At 38.8% G+C, this 23404-nt stretch overlaps 1 non-coding gene across 1 annotated transcript; it reads left to right on the top strand.

Annotated features, from left to right (window-relative positions):
• Positions 1-13581: 13581 nt before the first annotated feature.
• Positions 13582-13653, top strand: trnaw-cca (transfer RNA tryptophan (anticodon CCA)). The gene has a single exon. It is a non-coding gene; the product is annotated as a tRNA-Trp (tRNA).
• The last annotated feature ends 9751 nt before the right edge of the window (positions 13654-23404 follow it).

Genomic DNA, 23404 nt, shown 5'->3' with positions numbered 1-23404 from the left:
GAAACACATCAATCGTTCAGCATTTCTAAAATGTTTAATTGAATTGACAAAGAAATCCTCTCCTTAAACTTCGAAAAGGATTATCTGTTGAGCCAGCAGACGAAACACTGCAGGTGCCTGTTTCTCACAGGTGTTTGAAGTTGTGGATAACATTTAGCAGGTTTGTCACCGTTGCTTAGCTGGTTAAGACGCCTCACTAAAAACCAGGAGACCCTGGGTGCGAATCCCAGCGGTATCTCTTCGTAGACAACAGGCCACTCATTGTCAATATTTATGGAGCTTAATTTAAAGACAACGGGAGAAGCATGAGTTACAGCTTTCTGTAGCTGTTTTGTATCGCAATGGTGAGTGCATTGGACTTCTAGGCCTTGATTGAATGAAGTCATTCAAAGGTTGTGGGTTCGAGTCCCACCAGTGTCATGTATCATTTTGATTCAACCTTTCAAAATCCTCTAGGGATTGGTGTTGATCAAGTCAAATAAAGGACTTCTTAAGAGTCCACAGTTGAAAATGAACCAGCAGCCACAAGAAAGAAATTAGCACTGGACTGTGATCACATTACTCCTGTCCTGGAGTCCTTGCACTGGCTTCCTGTCAACTTCAAAATCCTCATGCTCACCCATAAGGCTCCCCATGGCTTGGCACCTCAGTACCTGTCTGGGTTATCGCCCTACTCCCCACCTCACAACCTTCGCTCTTCTAATTCTGGTCTCCTATCTGTTCCCCCGTCCATCTACACTCTATGGGTGACAGGGCCTTCTCCTGTTTTACCCCAAAGCTCTGGATCTTTATCACCGAGGATATCAGAGAGTCACCTTCTCTAAACTCCTTCAAATCCAGACTCAAAACCCTCTTCTTTAGAAGAGCCTTTAATGAACTATTCTTTACCCCTCTGTTCCTACTGTATTTAATACCACCATCTATTGTCTCCTCTAACTGTTTATTCTCATCCTGCTTATCTTGTGTATTTTTTTAACTTTATTGTTGTGATTCTGTAAAGCGCTTTGAAAAGCCAGCTTTAAAGGTGCTATATAATGTAAAGATTATTATTATTAATAATGAACAGTGCATTTAACATTGAGCACATGCGGTCCTTCTTTGCAAAGGATTGCAAAGGTTGGGAATTAGCTTTTCACTCGTGTTGTTGAAGACCATATCCTGGCTTTGTTGCAGGAAATGTCTGGATGCCATCACCAGATCAAGGAGAGGATCATGGTTTTGGGAAGTCTTCTTGATGCCTGACACTGTGTGTTTCCTGGTTGTAACAGGTGTCATTCTGGACCTAAACAACAGAGAACACCGTTGAAATCGCTGAACTGCCTAGCGGACACTTTGTCGCCTTCTTCTGACCTGCACTTAATGCGATTCTCTGAAAACGTGGCACATTATATCTGTGCTACCTTTATGGAGGGTGAGCACACTCATAAGAATCATAGATTCGATCACAAGCATCTAAAAATGAGCATGAGAAAATGACATCACGCTATAAGGCTGAATGGCACAAATTCTCCTGTTCCTTCTGCAGCAAATATGTGTTTTTTGCTTCTTAACACTGAGATAGTTGGAGATATTTGGCAGCAGTGGGATTCCAACTCACAACCCCAAAGAGACTAGAGCTTTAATCCAGCTCTAAATTAAAAACTGGGTGACTTGTAAGGGCTGGTAGGAGAGGAAAGGAATAAATGCTTCTTTTTTGGACTAATTCTTTATCTACTAAAAGAAGGAAAGATATATTTGATTATTATTTTTTCACCAGTTGTTTTGATCAAATTATTGTAAATAAGTGCCATATTAAGGTATAATATGTACATGAATGTCATGTCTGTGTCGATTATGGCAGCTGAGTATCGCTGGAGGACAGTTCATCATGAGTGGATAAGCCTGCATAATGAGGGAGAAGAGATTGGCCTCTCTAACACAGTGTCCAGTGACACAGTGTCCTACTGTTCTCTGCTAATGTAGAGGGTGAATGTTTATTTAGGTGAATGTAAGGTTTCATTCTTGTAAAATATTTCCGAGCACTTTTTTTGTTGCTTTAAAAAAATCTTGAGTGACACATACCTTCTGTTTTACTGCACTACACTTCTCCAGAGGCCAGTTAAGCACACAAGGATCCTCAGTCAAACAAACACTGCAATCGCTTGATAAACGCCATTTCTCATCCTTTCTCTTAGTGTCGGAGCTACTATTGTATGCAAAGGAGGCGACGTGACAATGAAATCTTAAAGAGAGTCTTCATGAAGGTGTGTGTCGGCAAGCTCTCCACTGGCAATTGACTGGGCTTGTAAAGAAATCAATCTCATTCAACAACCATACAAATTGCACAGCTTAAGGCACATGAAGTGAAATCTGTGAGCTGATTGACACAAAACAATGTCACTTCACATTATCTGCAAAGTTGTTTTGCTTGTCTGACCACCTCTTCCTACTTTACAGTGAGCACATATATTTCAGTTTCTTTCCCCCATGTGGAGATGTGTCCACTGCCAAAACTGGTGTCTGATTATTTAAATAATCTGTAAAACTGTTACATGACTTCATCTAATTGTAAATGTATAAGACGGTCTATGAGACATTTGTGAGAGTAGCTGAATCCCAGAGCTGGTATGGAATCACACACAGACAGGTCTTCTGTGTGATCTGAGTCCCACTGCTCAGAGCTACAGACTGGTCAAATGGTCACTATTGTAGACACGACCATCGGACCATCGGCTACAAATAATCAATATACTGATCATAGAGTCACTATTGGTGTTTATTACATAAATACTATATATAAATAATAAGATAATTCCACACTCATATGTGTTATAAAACATTTATAAACATTTTGGGTGGCTGACATACAGTAAAGAAAGTAATACTGAAGGGCTGGAAGTCCTGAAAAGCGTTAATAGAACCTTCTTGCTTTCGACCTGGATCAGAGCCCACAACTGCCAGATCAGTGACCCCTGAGCCCAGTTCACAGAGAGGAGAACCAGGAGCTCTTTTATGTCTCTAAGAGGGCTGGGAGGAAGGATAAAAGGGGGAAAAGTGACATGAGTCCAGGCTGTTCTGTCTGATATTGTTCATGTAGCAGCACTGATTGTCTGAATATCTTCTGGTTCTGGATTGTGAGGATAGAGAGCAGTACAGAGTTGAGATCCTGTCTGAGTGTGAGTCTGAGCTGTGAATCTGACTGAGAAGAGAATAATGATTTTTTATTCTGCCTGAGAATTTTCCTGAGAATTTTTCCTGAGAATTTTTCTTCTTTTCCAAGTGGTGTTACACCTCCTTCAGAAACTCTGCACAGACTGCCAGAGTGAGAGAAGAGGAGAGAGAGATGGACAGATAAGAGCACATACAGCAAGAGACACATACATCTTGATTTACTTTGAAGCAAGTGTTCATTTCTTTTCTGGAACAAGTTGTTTCTGAACTTCAAGAAATTCATACAACTTCTGAAAGATAAAATACAAATCTTGCTTCTCAGGACAGAAGAAATGCTGCAAAAAAATGCCAGTGATTTGTGAAAAGCAATCGGAATGTGTCCTTGTGCAGCTGTTAAACAAAGGGCTGGTGGGTCAAACGCACTCAGGGATGCGCTTCAGATTGTGATGATTTAAACAAAATCTCCACTTAAAATTGAAGGGATTTCTTCGCAAACCCTCTTGAATGTTGCAGGAAATCTTTGTGTTTTACTCGTGTGCAACTACAACAAGTAAACAATTAAGTACCTAAGTCAATGTCCAAGAAAACCATCTTCACGTGTGGAATTTTTCTTTAACTGGCTGTTGGGAGAATTCATCTATACACCCGTTGTATCCTTAGCAAAAATATTTTAAAATTAGTACACAGATTTGTTGGAGAACTTGACAATCCTTGACAATCATTATTAAATGAGCATTGTACAAATGTGCGTTGATATTTTTAATATGTACCTTAATTGTAATATATATATACATAATTGCTTTGATATGGATGTTCATTTGAAGGAATTGAGGAAACTATGAAGGATCGCAGAACAACCAAAGATACACTTGGGCATCTGCTATTGGTAAAGATGAAAGAGTACCTTAAGTGTAAAGCTTGCATACACACGAGAGAAAAAAAAACAGTTTTAATGCACTTCATTAAATTGATGGTGTGCTTATCAATCGTGCATAAAGTGTACATAGCAGAGGATGGTTTCGATCCATCAACCTCTGGGTTATGGGCCCAGCACGCTTCCGCTGCGCCACTCTGCAGACACCTGTCATGTGGCGATTCAACACAACTGCTCTATCTTTGCTTTCTAAAAGTGCGCCCGAGATGAAAAGTCTAAACGGTAAACGCAGACGTCATTTTGAGGACTTGGTCTTTTATAGTACAAAACATCACCCGCTGCTCTACATGGGCGTGTCTTCAATATCGTTGAGAACCAAACCTTCTGCTTTCCGAGGCAACTGATTCTTTCGTCGTTAATTCCCAAATCTTCAATGAGAATCAGTGAAACGAAAATCAAACACATGTACACACTCGCGTCCTAACTTGAAAGAAAAATCTACACCCAGTTTATAATACTGAAAATGATTCAGGAAGTACAGCAAAGTTCTAAAACCAGCGAATGCATCTGCATACATAAAATGTCAATTTTTCAAAAGTAACATCTTCAGCTTTGAAAGATTGTCATCCATATATTTTCGTTTTTCTCTTTTTTTACATAACACGCTTTCGAGAAACAAACTGTCTTTTAATTAACGCTTCATTAGAAAATGTGTATCTTGGTTTGCTAAGTTAAAATCGGCACATCCCAGTGGGCAAAAGATGTAGAATATACGACTATTAAACGCATACCTTAGACGTGTAAATGTGCTCCGTAACTGGTCTTGAATGAAATTCTAATATACGTATATCGTTATACGTCAATTAGACATCTATGATTATATGTTTATTATACATAAATGGTTGGAGTTCTATTATACGGATAAATTTGGAAGACTATAATACATATATAGTTAAAGGTCTATTATACATCAAAGAAAGATTTTTATAGGTGTAGAAACTAGTAAATAAAGCCAATGATTTGTTTTAGAAATGTATTCTTAAAATATACAATTATTCACACCTGAAAAATATGTAGTTCAAATTATAGATTATATACAATATTGTAATCAACAAATGTCTAATCATCATAAAAAACACAACTAGTAAACTTCAGTTACAAATTCTAGTAACATGGCAATATATATATAGTAATGACAAACACAAACTAATTACATGAACACGCTAATATTTAACTCAAAACCACATTTCGATTCAAATATAAATTTTAAAATTTACAACTTCTTTATTTCCACGAAAATATTATTAATGTAGCACAAACGCTACTTTCTAATAGACAGAAAGAAACTGTTTGTTTTGTGTCTCATGGTGATCCTCCTCTCGATACTAATGAAATGTTTAATATGATCTCTCGAGAATAAAAAAGGAGTCAATTTCCGACTGGAATGATTGATGCCCCATCAAACATTTTGTAATATCCCTGGAAGTTTATACAGTAGAATCCTGGTTCATGGCTTAAATTCAAGGTAAACAAGACTAAGGAAACGAGTTGGAAACTTGATGTTGAAGTGGGATTTAAATCACCCGGAACATTTCACTACATTGGGCAGTATGTGCCAGAAAGTATTAGTCGACATTACTTCGATAGCTCAGTTGGTAGAGCGGAGGACTGTAGAAAAATCAGCGGCGTATTCTTGGGTCGCTGGTTCGTTTCCGGCTCGCAGGAAGGTGCTTTCTGTGTACTTTGATCAAAGAGTTAAAAAAGCGAATCTGTTTCAATCAGACATTGATCAAAAGCTCTATAAACGACGAAGTAGAGGTTCCTGTTCCGATTTCAGCCCACGTCTTATTGTCTTGTTTTGGCCAAGATCTGATCTTTGAATTAAGGGACTACACTGTCTGCTTTGTAATCCAAAAATGCATACCAATGTCAAGTTTTTTTTGTAGATATAAAGGTGTTCTCTGTTTTCAAAGGATAGGTACTTAATTGGCATAATGATTTGGTATTGATTTTGTATCGTTGTATTATAAAGTTTGTGCTTTCTGTGTTTTTATCGTATTGTGAACTTATTTTTTAAACAAATGCTAACAAAGGCAAACACGGCACACATCTGTTTATACCAGTGGTGAATTGTACATTTTTATTAAGTATAAGCTACTGTGCCCTTCTGGGAGTATATCAGGTTCGATATAAAGTGGCAAAAATATAAAAGGGGAAAATACCCCACACTGCGTGTAAAGCCCATTTTAGATTAAAATGGCGTACTGTGCACGAAATGTTGCAGAAACACAGTCTGATATTTTGATAATTATTATTTTAATAATTTGATCAAATTGAGGCCCAGGATCCAAATCTTCAGTTCTGATTTTTTTAAGTGATACTTTTCCTTCCTTTCGTGGAAGTCACACGATGTGAGCAGTTGTTTTTTTTTTACGTTACGATCCAAAGAGCCTCAGACGCACTGTAACCAAACCAGGATGGATTGTGCTGGGAGCCGGACTGAGCTCATTCTCACTCCCTGTGCTAAAAACAGAATTAGCTCTTCCCTGAACATCGTCTACAGCTGCTGGATGGTGCTTTGCGTCTTACTGCTCCGGCAATTACTTTGACGAAAGACAGCTCAATTGTGCGCTTTTAACCTTCTCGCAGCTACGGGCGAGACTGACGCTCGCGATATGAAGGCACCCGCTGGTACACCTTCTCTAACTTTCACAATCGCGACAGACTTCGCTTTTTTAAAAAAAAGTAGATATAGCCCTGAAAAAAACATAAGCTTTATCAGTTTTTACATTAATCTATTTTGAATCAAAGTTTGATATTTTTTTCATTTTTTATTGCATTTTACATCATAATAATAATATTAATCATCATCATCATTTACACTTATATAGCGCTGTTCTGGATACTCCACTCAATGCGCTTTACAGGTAATGGGGACTCCCCTCCACCACCACCATTCTCTTGAATGATCACAGAGAGTCAAGACCTCGGTTTTACGTCTCAGCCGAAGGACGGCACCTGTTTACAGTTTAGTGTTCCCGTCATTGTACTGGCGTATCAGGACCCGCATGGACCACAGGGTGTACGCCCAGCGACAGGAACCAGACGTGTGTTGGGCTCGGCTGCGAGCAGAACAATGACGTCACGGGGACAAAGTAGAGGAAATCAAAACGGTTCTGTAAAAGACCAGTGTCAGCTGTTGGTTTGCAGTCTGGACTCTAAAAAGTATAGTATGTAGGATGTGACAAATTTATGATTTCTTGGAATAAAACGGTTTTTATTTGCATTCAAAATGAAGCGGAATTTTAGCGCGACACACAAACCCTTTGTCTTTTTTAGAGAGTGATTTTTAAACAGACATAAATGTAGAAAACGTGTTTTTTTTTAGCACTACAATAGCAGGGTCAGCGGCGTAATGAATAACGCGTCAGGCCTCGCATCAGAAAATTATAGGTTCGACTGCCGTCTGACTCCTTGCGTTTATACCACTTACATTCTTTAATATAAATGAACTGCACCTGAAAGCTATAGAAAACACCTTGGGTAAGTTGTCTGCACCCTCATGCGAATTTCGACAAATTACCCAAAACACTGTATTGTCTGGAGATCAGCTCCAGCTCTGAACTCATTTGCAATGAAAAACCATGTGTAACAAAACTGGAGAACAGCTGAACTTGTGCTCAGTTCGGTGATGAGGGTTAAGAACTGTCGTTGTTGTAATTAGCACGAACTGCACAGGCTCTGAATCAGACCATGTCAATTAGTCTGATCAGTGTAGGACACGTTAATGTAGAATTATTAATAGGTTTGTTAGTTCAGGTGTACCCACCTGAACTAATGTAGAATTATTACTTGGTCTGTCTCTTGTTTGTATATAAATGAATGTCTCTGACAACTTAATGTTAGTTTTACGATGTAGTTCAGGCGTTGACATATGCACGAGTATACGAAATGTCTCACTCCTGATTCATCTCACGTTCTACAGGAGACTGGCGATTCCTCCTGTTTCTTGTACAACCATATCAGAACAGAAGCCCGTGTCACCGAGCTCAGATTCAAGATTGACTTGCATCTTTATCCCTTTTTTGTTCGTGATCATTATTTTCTTTAGTTATGATCAATATTGAACTTTTTTTAAATGAAGTGACAATAATCAAATATGCAGGCAGATTTTTGAAAAGTATTCAGAATTGTCAGGGTTCCCCTTTGGAACAGTCGTCAGAAAATGTGAGAAAATGAAAGTTATGTAAGCTCTCACACAAAGCATTGAAGATTGGAATCTGAGTGTAAAAAAGCTATCCGTCTCCCAATGATAGGCAGGGATACACACCATGACTCAAATAGACTCAGCGAACTTTAACGCCTATGATATTACGAGTGCTTTGCACGTGTCGAACTTCAAGAAGGAACTACTACAATAGTTGTGGACATAATTCAATACCACCGGCAAAGTCCAATGCCGGCAACGTCTGAGAAAATAATATTCACTCATGGAATTTGGTCTTTGAATGGCTGGCGAGAAAATTCATTTATACTCCTGTTGCACCCTCAGCTGAAACATGTTAAAATAACAATGCAGATTTGTTGGAGAACTTATCATCAATATCCTTCAAAATCTACGTTCAAATGAAGGATTTGAAGAAACTATGAAAAAAGCAATAGTAGTAGCAGAGGATTTTGAATTTTGCTTTTCAAGTCAGTAGATCACCATAGAGTTGCGCCCCTACAAACAGCACAAAGGATGAATCCCACCTCCTTCGTTATTGCTGTTTGTGCAGGTGAAAGTAGCGTTTGTGCTATTGAAAGTATCTCGGAAGATGAAGGTGCAGTCACTTCCACATATCATGATATCATTAGATCCGACGACAAGAGCTGAAGCCCCCGACATTTTCCAAGCCAGCAATGTGAGGAAGATGGGTGTGGAGGAAGGTAGTGTGGCCGAGCAGTCTAAGTTGCTGGATTTTAGGCTTCAGTTTCTCTGGGGGTGTGGGTTCGAATCCCACGGCTGCAAAATGTTAATGTTTGAAGACCTGCAATACGATCAGTAAAAGCACCTTTTGTTAGGCTGCGGGAGGTGTTTATAGATAGACTTTCTAAAATACAGGCTTAACATCAAGGCAGAAAAAATATTTTGTTTTCTTAACATAAATTCTCTTTGGCATGTTCAGCTTTATGTAGGGAACAACATCTGCCGAGATCACTTTTGAGGCAGTGCACATGATAGTGTACTGGCAAGTACATTTAATATTGGCTGTGGTGGTGAGCTTCTTTTGTCTGTGAAACTTTTAATTCTTCACGCCGAATCATTGGCAGGGGTAAAGCTTATTAAATCTTTGAACATAGCGCTCCATCGGAAATACTTTGTTCATGGTCAAAAGATTTCAGAGGATTAACTTCATGAATTCACATAGCATAACTTACAGGAAAGATTTAAAAGGGGAATTGATTGTGCTTCCTGATGTTGTTCCTGTGGTTTCTTTGGATACAAAGGTGAATGTTCTTTGACGTTCTACTAGAGTATCCACTGGGTGGGCTTTATCAATCAGCTCGGATAGGTCATCAGTGCTCCGTCTCTGGAAAATAATCAGCACTGTCGTTTTCTCCTGTACTGTCTTTTAAAACATATAAGATCACGAGTTTACAGATTTCTCCAAATAACAACTATACATTTTAACCCAGCGCTTAGCATTCCTTCAATCTAATAGTTTTACTCTGGGTAAAAAGCAGCGCAATATACAAAGAGATGATATTCAAATATTTCAACGTTCTTATTGGATTACCTGTATGGAGATATCGCTCAGAATTCCTAATATGATTTTGAGTTCAGTTTTGCTTTACTACTTTCAGAGTCTTTTATTGACCTTGCTGAAGCAGAGAAGTGACATAATCACAAATGCGACCTACCTGTGCTGCTACCTGTTTCTGGTTAATAATGATTATTGCGAGGAAAAAAAAAACAGCTCCTTGCATTAAGAGCAAGAGCAACAAACGCGCTCGCTTGTTGAGTTGGTTTTTTTCCGTGGTGCTCTTCCTCAGATGCAAAGTTATTTGGCGAGCAAGGACCTCTGAGAAGGAGCCTGAATCCGTCAAAAACTCAGAAATTCTAATATCGCACTACCGTCTTGTGTACAGAGACCTGCTTCTTCCTTTTTGAGTGTTTTGGTGTTTAAGAGCATGCTTCTTACCTCGAATGTTAGTTTCAGGAGATGTGTTACCGGATCACAGATCATCTTAAAAAGAATGGGGGATGCACTGGCTCAGTTATTTGAAGGAACCTATACCACCAACACACTTCTGAGAAGCACCTGCACATTTTCGCAATCCTCTCTCTCACCTACAAAGTTATGAAGACACAGACGACCAACAAAAACTGATTTGATTCACTCAAGGCTTCACTCTTCTGTTGTGATGTCGTTTTAATTAGTGTTAGCTGTGATGAGGTGTTGTTTCTGTCTCTTAAAGTTTAAGAGTCTGCTCCTTTCTTCCTGGTATAGAAATAACATGTTCCATCTTTGTTTACAAACACCACTGTAAATTATTTGTCCATCTCTAAAGCCTGCGTGTATTGACAAGGCAATTCAAAAGCACATATTAAATAAGAACACGATCCTTCTTGTTACCATTCACGTGGTTGGAGCGTTGTTTCGCCCTTTAACGTTCTTCTACAATATTTACAGACAGGGCTTTATCACTGGAGTTGTGTGCATCGGTCCATGAACATCAATTGTACTGCTGTTTTTCTATGCGTAATTTAATCGCAAGCACTTAAAAGATGAAAAAAGGTTTCAAAGAAAACATAATTGAAAGACAGTGAGGAGGTAGAAAAACGCACTCCCCCGTTGAAGAATCAACCACCGTCGCCCATGTGACTGGATATAAAAATAAATTATTCATTTTGCCCAGTCTCTGGAAGCTTCAATGCGATTATTTTCCCTTCCTTATTTCTTCATTCCCATTGATTTACTTTGTAGTAGAAGAAACTCGAAAGTGGGAAACTGCAGGCATTCTTCATGAAGGGTGGATTGTGGTCAGTGAACATATGCACATCTTTAAGTCAGTTTCACTATCTGTGCCATAGGGGATGTAGCTCGGTGCTAGAGTGTATGCTTTTCGTGTATGAAGTCCCGAGATCAATCGCTGGCATCACCAGGTGCTTTATATTATTGTGCTCACATCGCAATCTTCTGTTGAGTGAGAACTCTTTGCTCGTGTTCATAGAGAGCCAGGTTTACACAATTAAATTCAGTCACACACGAAGTGCTACAGTGCTGCTCTGCTGTTTTAAATGTACCTTCAAAGCATTTCGTTCTGTTAACTACCAAATGATTTGAACTAATTTGACGTCATATTCAGGAAATCCAGAGAAGGTCATCAGACTTTTAGTGGCTGTTGAAGAAAACACCTGTTGAATCTCACCGGGGATTTCTTGAGAGATCATTCAGCGAGCGAGTCCTCCCTCTGGACTCCAAACATTTTGGGTTAAACTGTTATTCACATACTCCAACGAAGAGAAACGTTAGTGTCTTCCGGTGTGTGAGCCCATTTCTCAAAAAAAAGTTATATAAATTGAATTGTTCTACTTTTTAGGCTTGCATAGTCTTATTAATATTTCAGTTAAATCTTTTTTTTCTGTAGTAACACCAGTTGATATTAATATTAGTCCTGATTTATAATTTTTTGTCATGGTTGATCTTAAGTAATTTTGTAATTAGTTTCAGTTTTAAAAAATCGCGCAGAGAAGCTACCAAAACAGGTAATGTTCATATAATGTGTAATGCAATAGCAGCATTTTGGGTTGAAAACAAAAAGTATATCTTGGTATGAATCCTAACACTTCATAGGCAGCGTTCTAGGACTTCTCGCTTCAGATAAAGTTGTCAATACATCATCGATTTCTACTCAATATCAGCAGTGTTATCGCTACCGAGCGGTAATATAGATCCTGGCAATACTTCGTGAGATCTTCGTAAGAAAATCCAAAATACTATGGAAGCAATCAAATTTATACGTTTCTTATACAAATTGTGGTTTTCTGTTAATTGCCAATTTGACTGTAATTACATCTTAGTTTACAGATGTCTTGCATGTATCACAAGGTATAATAGTCGTGTGCGTCATCAGTTAAAATGTTTTAAAAAGTACGAGAAAAGTACAACATGCTTAAGAATATTTATGGTTACATCCATATTACAATGAAGGTAAATATACCAAGATATTAAAATACAATTGTACAGTCCTAACTTAATAATGCCTGTGAAGTTTTCCAACAAATCCGAACTGTAATTTTGAAATATTATTGCTGAGACTGATAAGAGAGTACAAAGATCAAATTCAATGAGTGAAAATGCACCCGTAGTTCTCTAAACTGAGTTTCTTCCCTGAAATGACTTGCTTGCGAAGCACCAAGCAGCCTTGAACGGATCGCGGAAATCAAATATACAGTACAGATGGATTCAGAGTGTGCTTTCCAACTTTTGTGCAACATTTTCCTTTGATAGGGCAGAGTTGTCTTCACAATCTGGGTTAAATAAAAAGGAGTGACGTCAGTGTTAAACAGCTTTCCTTTTTGGGGAACAACGGTTGTGTTCCATATTTCTAATTATTTTGGTTTCAAGATCGCAATTTAGTGTGAAACATAAAAGCCAGCTGGATAAGCTTTATTAATTTCCCTCACGGGATCAATAAAGTATCTATCTATAAATCTCTTACACGTCATTTACAATGGCCTTTCAACTAATAGCCCGTGCAGGGACCAAACTCTAGCTGTTGGTACAGTACGAGTTGCGTAAGGCTCTGTAACGCGCAGATGAGAAACCAACCTCTGCTTTTTCATTATATACACAGTGAGCTATATATGCGAGCTTACTGCCTCCTACGGGCTCTGTATTTGATTGCGGTACAAGACCGGCCGTGGAGATAAAGTGAGACTGCTTTGTACCTTAAAAGGCTCATAGCGTCCCTGGGAGGGCTCAAACCACCACCCTTTTGGTTAACAACCGAACCACAAAGACTCATGTACAGCTTAACACTTCTCGGTCTCAGTGAAAGTGATACACTCCGTAAAATTTCCAGAGATTCATTTATTTTTAAAGGAAAATCACCAACAGCGGCCGAGAGCTACTGGAGTTTTTTCATTCTATACTGCGATTTCTGAAGGGTACCCTGTGAAAATACGAGTTTTGACGAGAAGGGATGGACATAGAAGGTCAGAAGGCTTGAGGAACTGAACTTTAAGGTGAAGACTGCGGGTTCAGTAGCAGCAGAACCTGATCAGTATCAGTTGACTCCGATATACCTTGAAAATGAACTTGGGGATTTAGAGTCAGACGTGCTACCGTTGCACTATGGGGTACTTAATTTAAAAAAAAATAGGAAAACAAATCAGTGTTCCTGGATCTGTAATTGAGAACAACACCTGCACAAGAGCTGCGCAGGAAGAATAAAATGTTGTCTGGGAAGAAGAGACTCTCTTCGGAAGAGCAGCGCTCTTCACAGGAGATTTTTTTTTGTGAGGCTGATTTGTCTCCTTTGAGGAATTCAAAGACGCTGATGACCGCGACCTCGTGGCGCAACGGTAGCGCGTCTGACTCCAGTTCAAAAGGCTGCGTGTTCAAATCACGTCGAAGTCAGCTGTTAGTTTTTCAGGTTCTGCTAGTCCTGAACACCATGCAGTTGAGTTCTATCTGAACACCACATAGATGATCTAAACAAAATAGAGCAGTACAGGACACGCAGTGTGGAGCTCACACAGCGAACAGCCTTGAACACGAGAAAAGGCACCGTTCACATCTGCTAAACATCACGTCTAACTTTAGAGACAGCTACATCATAGAATGGAATCCCGGAAGTTTCAGGTAACTTTCTTTTTAAAAAATACAGGTTCAAGCAAACCTGAAAGTTAGGGAGTTTCGGACACTTTTCTTTTATTAAATAGTGTCTGAAGCCTGAAAATGTAATTTGAAAAAAAAAACGCTATTGGACATTAGCAGGTGCTTTTTGTAACGATTTGCTATTTCATGCTGGAAAACAAAGGAAACAGACCCAACGTTTGCTTTCAGGTGCGGTTCATTACATAATAGACATCTATTACTGAGGAGCTTGAATAAAATGTACACGAGTCAGGTAGAAGTCGAACCTATAATCTTATGATCCGAAATCAGCTGCGTTATTTATTAAACCGCTGGTATTTCACATAACCTGAATTCCCCCATAGTGTGCTCAGCGCCGCTGCTAGTAATACACCGCCACGTCTAAAATTTCAAAGTGAGAAACGTGTTTTCTGATTTTTTATGTTTTAAAATATCATCTCATTAAATCAGACAAAGGGTTTATGTTTCGCACTGAAATTCCGATTGATTGAGAATTCAAAGAAAGACTTTCTTCCACAACACCGTATAATTATCACATCCACCAGACTCTCCAACCTCTCCAGACCTTGCTGGGTGAGCATTTGCTCCGATAAATTAGGTCACGTATCATGTTAAATCACTTCTTCTCAACACAACATTTCCTGGTGCACGTTTTCTCTATGAAAAAAAAAATACATTTTTCCCTTGCACGATTTCTCGTTTTTATCAAAGCGTACAGAAAGAAAAAAGAGGAAGAAATAGTGTTGCAAAAGAACTCTGTCGCCCTTGGGAGATGTCAAACCCATTGGACATGAAAAATGCCAGATAAAAGCCAGTTCTCTTCGTTTCTCAGTGTCGGGGCTGCTACTGTATGTACAGATGCAGCCATTCAAAATGCGCGGGCGATACCGCATTATTTTCCGGTACGCTGTACGCAGTCTACCGCAAGCTACCGGTAAATACCGCGAGTTACCGGTAAATACCGCTAGCAAAATAATAGTATCCGGAATTTCCGCAAGGTGGAGCTAATAAAGCTCAACCTCTCATGTTTGAGCTGTAGCCATCAAAGTCTTTAACGAAGATATTAATAATAGTATTAATAATAAATGACCTTGGACAAGCTGTAAACTCAAAGTATTGCCCTGGTCCACATTCTTTTTTTCATTGACCGTCTTTGTAAAAGTAACGCCACAGCATTTCGCAATCACGCATTTTTTTCCAATCATGCAAAGTACAGTGATTCACCATGCCTTTCACATGCTCATAAAAGAGATTGATTTAGGGACATAAACATATTACCGTATGCAAACTGTACTGTATACAGTATGTATATGTATATTTAATGTCTTAACTGTGCCCGTTTAAGTATTGAATATTCATATCTAATTTTACCACTGAAGGGAAATCTTAGTAGCTGAGCATAAAAACAATAGGAGCATACTGCAACGCGTGTGAAGGCCATAAACGATATTAATTTTGGAACATAAACATACAGTATATGGCTGGTCTCGGTACTTTAAAGAAAACATACACGAAACATGGTTTCATTATGACCAGAATCTTGAGATATTTTTAACTTGATTTACAGTATTTGAGAGGTATGTCTTAACACCGATACTACAGTGCTTAAGTACTACTCACGTATATGTTTCTAGGTTTATATTATGCATTTCATACGGTCAAATTACTTTTGAGCAACTAATAAGAAGCGCGAAACGGTATGCGTTTTACTTTCGTTTCGTGCTGGGACCCGTGGATTGATTAGAGATATCAAGTACATACAAGTCATTTTTTAAATGTTGTAGTTCGTCTTGAAAAAATGTTACGAGTACATCATCTATCAACAATTACACAGGTTCTGTTTCCATATTGCGGATTTTGGTTACGTAATATTATTTTCTAGATTTCACGTTGTGAATATATGATTTGGGCAAACAGAGCCGCAAAGAAGTACATTATGGGTTGTTGTTTTTTTTTTGCAGTTTTATCTAGAACAAGCGATGCTTAAACCTTTGTCTGATTCTTGTGAAACTATCCACACGACAGTTACAGTACCTAGGAGTTGACTTCAGTGATGTCACTGATGGGATGTTTCTAAAAATCCATCCTCTGTAAAACGTCTTCTCTAGTTGTCCTGCATATGTATTCGCTAATGAAGCTGTGTGTTCTGAGCCTGGATCTCTACATTTCTGTATGAACCACCTTAGAGGGCTAAAGACAGCTTGTGTTTAAATTGAGTGTAAGGCAATTTATGCTTCTAAAGTCATGGTCAGCATTTTTGTACTGTGCTGTAAACTTGTTCTGTGCCTAGTCACATTATTTTATAGCGTTTTCATAGCGTTATCAAATCTGGTGGCGCTGTGTTAGTTTCCTGACTCCCATGTCACATGGTCTGTGATTGTAACCTGTAATACCGGTTTAATTCGTCACAGCCAGCACTCCGGTTGTAAAGTAGAAGCAGGCGAGATTTCCAGCGAAAAACACCTCCCCCTTCTTCAGGTGTGAGGGTCTTCTGCTCAGAATGAAACGCTAAAATGTAATGTAGGCTCTGAATGGGTTCTGACTTGCTTTAACAAAATATGTTTACAAATCCTTTCACCTGGCATTTTCGTAGTTAGAAATTATGGAACGCTCTGTTAAAAGCAAGGGAGTTTTTATGTCCGTTGCAGTTCTTTTGCAACATGAATATAATTATATCGTTATTAATTTCTTGAGATACGCGATTCCATATTATATTCCCTTTTAATCAAATTCTAAAAGTATGCTTGTTGACTCCGGTATCGCGTTAGTTAAAGACTTCGATGCTTAAAATGTTTAGGAGAAATGGAATACTGGTGTGTATGTTTTCTTTAAAGTACCGAGACCAGCCATATACTGTATGTTTAAGTTCCAAAATTAATATCGTTTATGGACTTCACACGCGTTGCAGTATGCTCCTATTCTTTTTATGCTCAGGCACTAAGTAAAAGGAGATGCTTCATATTGCTTGACTAATTTTAAAAACTAAGTTAGAAATGCAGACGCTCCCTCGGTGCGCTGCTCTGGTGCGCCGGCTCTTACACAGTGCCTGTCTGCCGTAAGCGTTACAATATACATACCCAACACTGCTTGTACCCATCTGTCATGCAAATAAAACACCTTGAATTGAATTGAATTGAGGGGAGAGGGGGGAATACTAAAGGCAATACTGGCTCAATACCCTCGATGGGCTTTGACGTGCTAATGCGTTGGTTTAACAGTCCGGGTGTGGCAGGCTTCCAATGTCAACTCGACTCGATTGGAAGACAATGAACGTATTTTGTGATATTTAGAAATATAAATTTGTTTGGTGCGAGTGAGGTTTTATTTAATCTCTGACCAAGGGAAACGTTTCATTTTTTCAAAGAAATGTTTGTTAAAAAATAAAGTCATAGTTCTATGGGATTCAATCACAGACCATGTGACAAGGGAGTCAGGAAACTACTCTAACACACAGCGCCACCGGATTTAATAACGCAATAAAAACGCTATAAAATAATGTGACTAGGCACAGAAAAAGTTTACAGCACAGTACAATAATAAATGCTGACCATGACTTTAGAAGCATAAATTACCTTACACTCAATTTAAACACAAGCTGTCTTTCTGTATGAACCTCTAAGCTGGTTCATACAGAAAATGTAGAAATGCATTAGCCTGATTATGATTAAAAAACACATAATTAAACACGCGTTTGCGATTTAAATCAGAACACGATTTAAATCAATATAAATGTTTATATTGTAACGCATACTGTCCAGCCTCCATTTCTCTATAAAAATTTACTCTGTTGCACACACACACACAATAGAAGGAGGAACCGCTGTCAGAAGGGAAGATATGTTCAAAATATCGCAAATATCGTTCATGTTGCGATATTTTGAAATATAAAAGTCAATTTATTGTCCATAATATCGCTATTCTATTTTTTCGAAGAAATGTTTGTTAAAAGAAAAGTCCGGCACCAGCTGGATTCGATCACACAACCTCCCAGTTGCTAGTCACGCACCTAGACCAGTCGGCTAGAAGACAGCTCGCATGAACAGGCAGGCGAAAAAGCCCTACACAGCCCTGTCGCAGCACACGAATACCGTTATTAAATTCTTTAGATACGCGATTCCATATTATATTCCCTTTTAATCAAATTCTAAAAGTATGCTTGTTGACTCCGGTATCATGTTAAAGACTTCAAAGCTTAAAATGTTTAGGGAGAAATGGAATACTGGTGTGTATTTTTTTCTTTAAAGTACCAAGACCAGCTACAGTATATACTGTATGTTTATGTTCCAAAATTAATATCGTTTATGGCCTTCACACGCGTTACAGTATGCTCCTATTCTTTTTATGCTCAGCTACTAAGATTTCCCTTCAGTGGTAAAATTCAATATCTACAACGGGCACAGCAAAGACGTTTTTACTGTAAGTCTTTCTACGACAGACCAACGGACCACGAGTGCCCCTGTCGGTCAACCAATCACGTACTGCGGTGCCACGCGTCATCTTGCGTCATACTGAGCGACGTCACCTGCGGTACGTGTCTGTGACGCGCACTTTGAATGGCTGCATCTGTAAAAGAGGCAATTTGCTCTGAGAGCAGGTTCAGCGCTTACTGAACGCAGATGTCTCAGAGCGGTGTGTCCAAGTGGCTGTAAAAGGAAACAGCTGTCCTGTCACCATAGCTTAGTTGGTTAAAGCGCCTTTTTATTAAACAAAAGAACCTAGGTTCAAATCCCAGCTGTGTATTTTTTCCTATCTTGTAGTACAGAACGTACCATTTTGGTCACTCACAAAGGGCTTGATTTCGTTAAATGCATGTGTTCATTTCCTTTCTGGAAAACTTGTTTTTGATGAAATTCACACAGCTTGCGAAAAATGAAATTCAATTCTTGGTTATCAGTGCAGAAGAAATATTACCGGCTGGCAAAAAGAATGGTAAGAGATTTTTTTTAACCGGAAACTTGTGATTCGAGAAAAAATGTCCAGCAGTTAGTCTCTGTGGCGCAATCGGTTAGCGCGTTCGGCTATTAATCAAAAGGTTGGTGGTTCGACGCCACCCGGGGAAGGGCTTCTTTGGCGATGTAAATATTGTCTTCGCATAGGTCAATTGGATTTCTCAGCGAAACCATAGCCATTTTAATATTTGTAGGAAATGCGAGTGTTCAACACGTGTCAAAAATGTCCAATAATGCCCAACATCGCAACTCCCCAGAAAACCATATTCTCACAAGAAAAATGATCGTCGAATCATTTATACTCCCGTCACATCCTCTGCTGAAATATTTTAAAAATACAATGCAGATTTGTTTGAGAACTTGACTAGCATTGTTACGTTAGCACTGTGCAGTTGGATTTTGATATTTTGACATATTTACCTTAATTTTAAACATAAATACAATCTATTGTAATTGTGTTGTAATATTAAAATATGTTAGCTGAGGATGCAAAGGGGTGAAAGGGAAAGGTCAGAGGGTATAGTAACAACAAGGTTAGGATTGGTGGAGGTGGCAGGGGTGTTGATGGTTTTTCTCTGTAGAGGATGATTGAGTTTTTTATCCTTCTCTGAAGTGAGAAACTGGAAGAGTTGGGAGTTGAGAGATCTGATGAGGTTAGATATAAAAGGAAGATGATGTTGAGCTGTTAGCGGTAAAAAATACTTAATGTCTTTGATGTTGTCATCAAAGATAAACTGCAGTAAGCAAAGATAAAAAGAAAATTATCTTTGCTTACTGCCCTGTCTTTCTCACACCTGAAGAAGGCTCCACGGCCAACAAGTTGTGTTTCCTTTCTTCTCTTTTCAGCATGGAATAACCCTTTACTTGTTCCTTTGCAGCATACGCATGCTGACGCAGCTACTCACCTGATATTTAAATTTCCTATAATCACAAATATGAATGTCCACTGTGGGTATTTTTTCCATGATTATTTATTCTGTCATTGAAGCATATTTTATGTCATACCGAAGTGTCATAATCACTGAATTTTTTTTTTTTCATTTAGAAAGTAAGAAAGTGATAAATCACTATGAATTGCATTTAGCCTGTTCTGATCTAGATTGTCTATATACTTTAACATGCCATGTTCACAATGTCACAACTCAGAAATGCAACAGTGAAGTGTTGTAATTACCAATGTACATAGTGTCGGAACATTGAGATGTTTTGGTAATGAGGAAGGAGGGACATGCCAGGTTCACAGGGTCATATTTAAAAAAATAGCACAGTAAAATTTCCTAAAGTTCAGGATTTTGATAGTCTGTTCCATTGTCTCTCACACCTCAGTGTCAGAATTTTTAGATGTTTTTATAACCAGGGGGTAGGTTTATAGCAAGAAGCAGAAAGTGCCATCACCCGTTGCTCATCCTCGGTTAACCATATATTCTCATATGCCATGTTCTAGACGTCCCATTTATATTAAAAAGTTCTTGTAAAATGCAAGATTTTAAGACTTTTTATGGTCAGAAGGCAAGGTCGTGGTAAATATGCAGAAAGTGCCTGTGAACTTCTGTTTTGTCTTATTTACTTATTGTGTTTGTGTTACTGTGAGTTTTGAAAATTGGTTTACAATTTTCTGAAATGTGTTTCACACAAAAATGTTATTTGGATAGTCACTACTTACATATTCCCATTTACTGAGGATAAATACAGTAATCCATCCCGATTAGTACTTTTAAAAATTACTGTAAAGAGCCATCTACAGGCGAAAGGCGGCATAACATCACAGCAGCAGCATTTAAGGCAGAAGAAGAAGCTGGCGAATAAGAAGCCAGCTTCAGCCTCGTTAATGCAATACCATTGGGTGAAGTGGAAAAATATTTCTTGCTCTGAATCCTAACATTTTTATAGGAGGTGTTCTAGTACTTCTTGCCTCAGATAAAATTGCCAATACACTTATTTCTACTCCATCAATAGTAGCAGCGTTATCGGTACTGAGTCCTAAATGTACGTCCTGTCATCATATAAAATGTCAAAAGTTTCAACTGCATTCAACTGATCAAAGTTCTCTTCGATGACAGTTATAATTTTATCCAAAATACATCCGAAACAAATTCGCACTGTTTTTTTTTATCCAGAAGAGCATCATCATGAGACTCAAAACATACCTGTTTTTTCTTCTTTCCAGGAGGAAGGATTGTTCAGATGCAAACACTGGTCCAAAATCAATGTACTCTCCTATCGCTGTTGCTTCTTTAAATCCTTCATTTGAACGTCGATATTGAGGGATGATATCGTACAAATTGTGGTTTTCTTTTAAAGCAAATTATATTAAAGTATGAGCCTCTGTTATACTGTAGTTGTCTTGGAAGTTTCGAAAGGTATAATATACCCCCTTGTGCCCTCAGCTAAAATATGATAAAATACAACAAAATTTATTTACATAGAACAGCACTTATGGTTACATGTATATTAAAATTAAGATAAATATACAAAAGTATTGAAATACAAATGTACAGTCCTAACATAATCATGCTGTCCAACTATCTTTTTTGCTTGTCAAGTTCTCCAACAAATCTGTGTTGTAATTTAATTTTAAATATTCTAACTAAGGATGCATCAAGAGCATAAATGAATTCTTCTGCCAGCCGTTCAGTCCTTGGCTGAATATGATGTCCTTGAATGTTGGTCATTATTGGCCATTCCCAGTGATATTGACTTACGTACTTAATTGTTTAACAAAAACATTCACATGTCTTGCAAATATCAAGTGGGTTAAGGTTTTGCTAAGAAATCCGAATAAGTAGAGATGAGGTTTACATTGCAATAATGAGAAGTGCATTTCTGGGTGGGCTCAAACCACTAACCTTTCAATTAACAGAGACTCACATGTGTCCCTTTTCTCCATTTGCAAGCTTAAAAAAAGAAAATAATGCTTTTTTCTTACCAGCCTGCGATATACAAGGCAAGATTTGTATTTCATCTTTCACAAGCTGTATGAATTTCATGAAAAGCAAGTTGTTCCAGAAAGAAAATGAAAACTTGCGTTAAACAAAATCAAGCTGTACGTAATCATCCATAGTGATTCATTTTGTAAGACAAGCACTGCTGGGATTTGAACTCAGCATCTCCTGTTTTAAGAGGAAAGCATGTTAACCAAATCAGCCAAAGTGCCATCAATGGATCAACACCATGTCTGAGTCAGTGATTGCAGCTGACAGTCACTGGAGGACAGTTCATCGTTCAACAAGTCAGCCTGCATAATGAGGGGGAAGAGACTGACTTCTGTGATGCAGTATCGACAAATACTAACCTTCTGTCCAACTGTTCTCTGCTGCATTCTGGATTAGCAGGTAAATATTGGTTTCCATGAATGTGTAGGGGTTTTGTGTATTTACTGGGACAATTATTAATTGTAGCAGTAAGTCACAAAATGATTCTTTGATGGCTATTAGAAAACCGACCTTGTGAGTTAACTCATTAACGCACACACAGATACTAATACACTTATTAATACATAAAATGTGCATATAAACATAACAGATCTTAAGAGTGTGGGTTAGCAGAATACAAAAGGTATATATTAAATCATGAAGAGTTCCAAACCAAGAGGGACATACATTCCGTATACCATTCATTTAGACTGTTTCGTAAATGAACTGGGATTACAACTTCTACACTAGATACTCAAAAGCAAGTACATCACTCATAGGTATTAGATTGATATCAATTGTGGTTGAGGTAACAATTGAATTCTCGAGCTGTAATGCAGAATGTTGAATACTCATCCGATCTGTGTGGATTCAGATCTCCCGCGGACAAAAGAAGTAGTGGCAGGCTGTTGCTGTGTGCAATCGGCACTCTCTGGCTCGGTGCCAGGCAGTGGCCGGTGCGGCTGGCGAGAAGGAGAGGAGGGAGAGATTCCTGTTGCGATGCGCTGCTGATGCTCTTTGAAGACCGGCTAGTTAGTGTTGGCTGAAACTAGCAGAGCTTGTGCACATGGAAAGTGACTGCGGGTCCAAGCCAGTCACACTCTTTAGATGGGAAGAAGACCAGTTCGTTCCCGATGTAGCGCTAGCCCTGAATCCTGAGATTCAGCTGTCGACAGTTCCGACCGTAGTTCACTCGTTGATCAGGCAAGCTTTGGCGGTGGAGTACCGGTGGTTCACGAGGCTGTCAGCTGGGCTAACCTACGGTAGTTCAGTGGCTAAAAGTTCCGCGGGCATTCGAGACCCATGTGGGGTTACCCTGCCCTACCAGTTCCTGATTGGCTGATTGAGGTGGAGGATGAGTAACAATGACCTCTGTCCTTAGGGTTGTAAACCTTGGGATGAGACTCTCCCATGGAATCTCCCAGACAGTAAGGTGCCAGAGATGACCATTTATTAGGGTGGCTGGTGAATCTCAGCCCTGGGAGCTGTTCCTTATCAGGAAACTCTATCAGCTAGAAAAACACCTTAAATGTGAACCAGATGGAATGGCCTCTCTGTATCCAGCTGCACTGAGATGAGGGAGAGAGGGACTGGCAAGGGAGCAGCAAACTTAATTCCTGTATTTTAAATACGCCTTGCTGCTACAGAAGT

Source organism: Atractosteus spatula, assembly GCF_055471065.1.
Source record: "Atractosteus spatula isolate fAtrSpa1 chromosome 10 unlocalized genomic scaffold, fAtrSpa1.hap1 SUPER_10_unloc_14, whole genome shotgun sequence".
In the NCBI taxonomy this organism is placed as follows: Eukaryota; Metazoa; Chordata; class Actinopteri; order Semionotiformes; family Lepisosteidae; genus Atractosteus; species Atractosteus spatula.
Note: the sequence above shows the minus strand (reverse complement) of the source record. Positions and strands in the feature narration are given on the sequence as shown.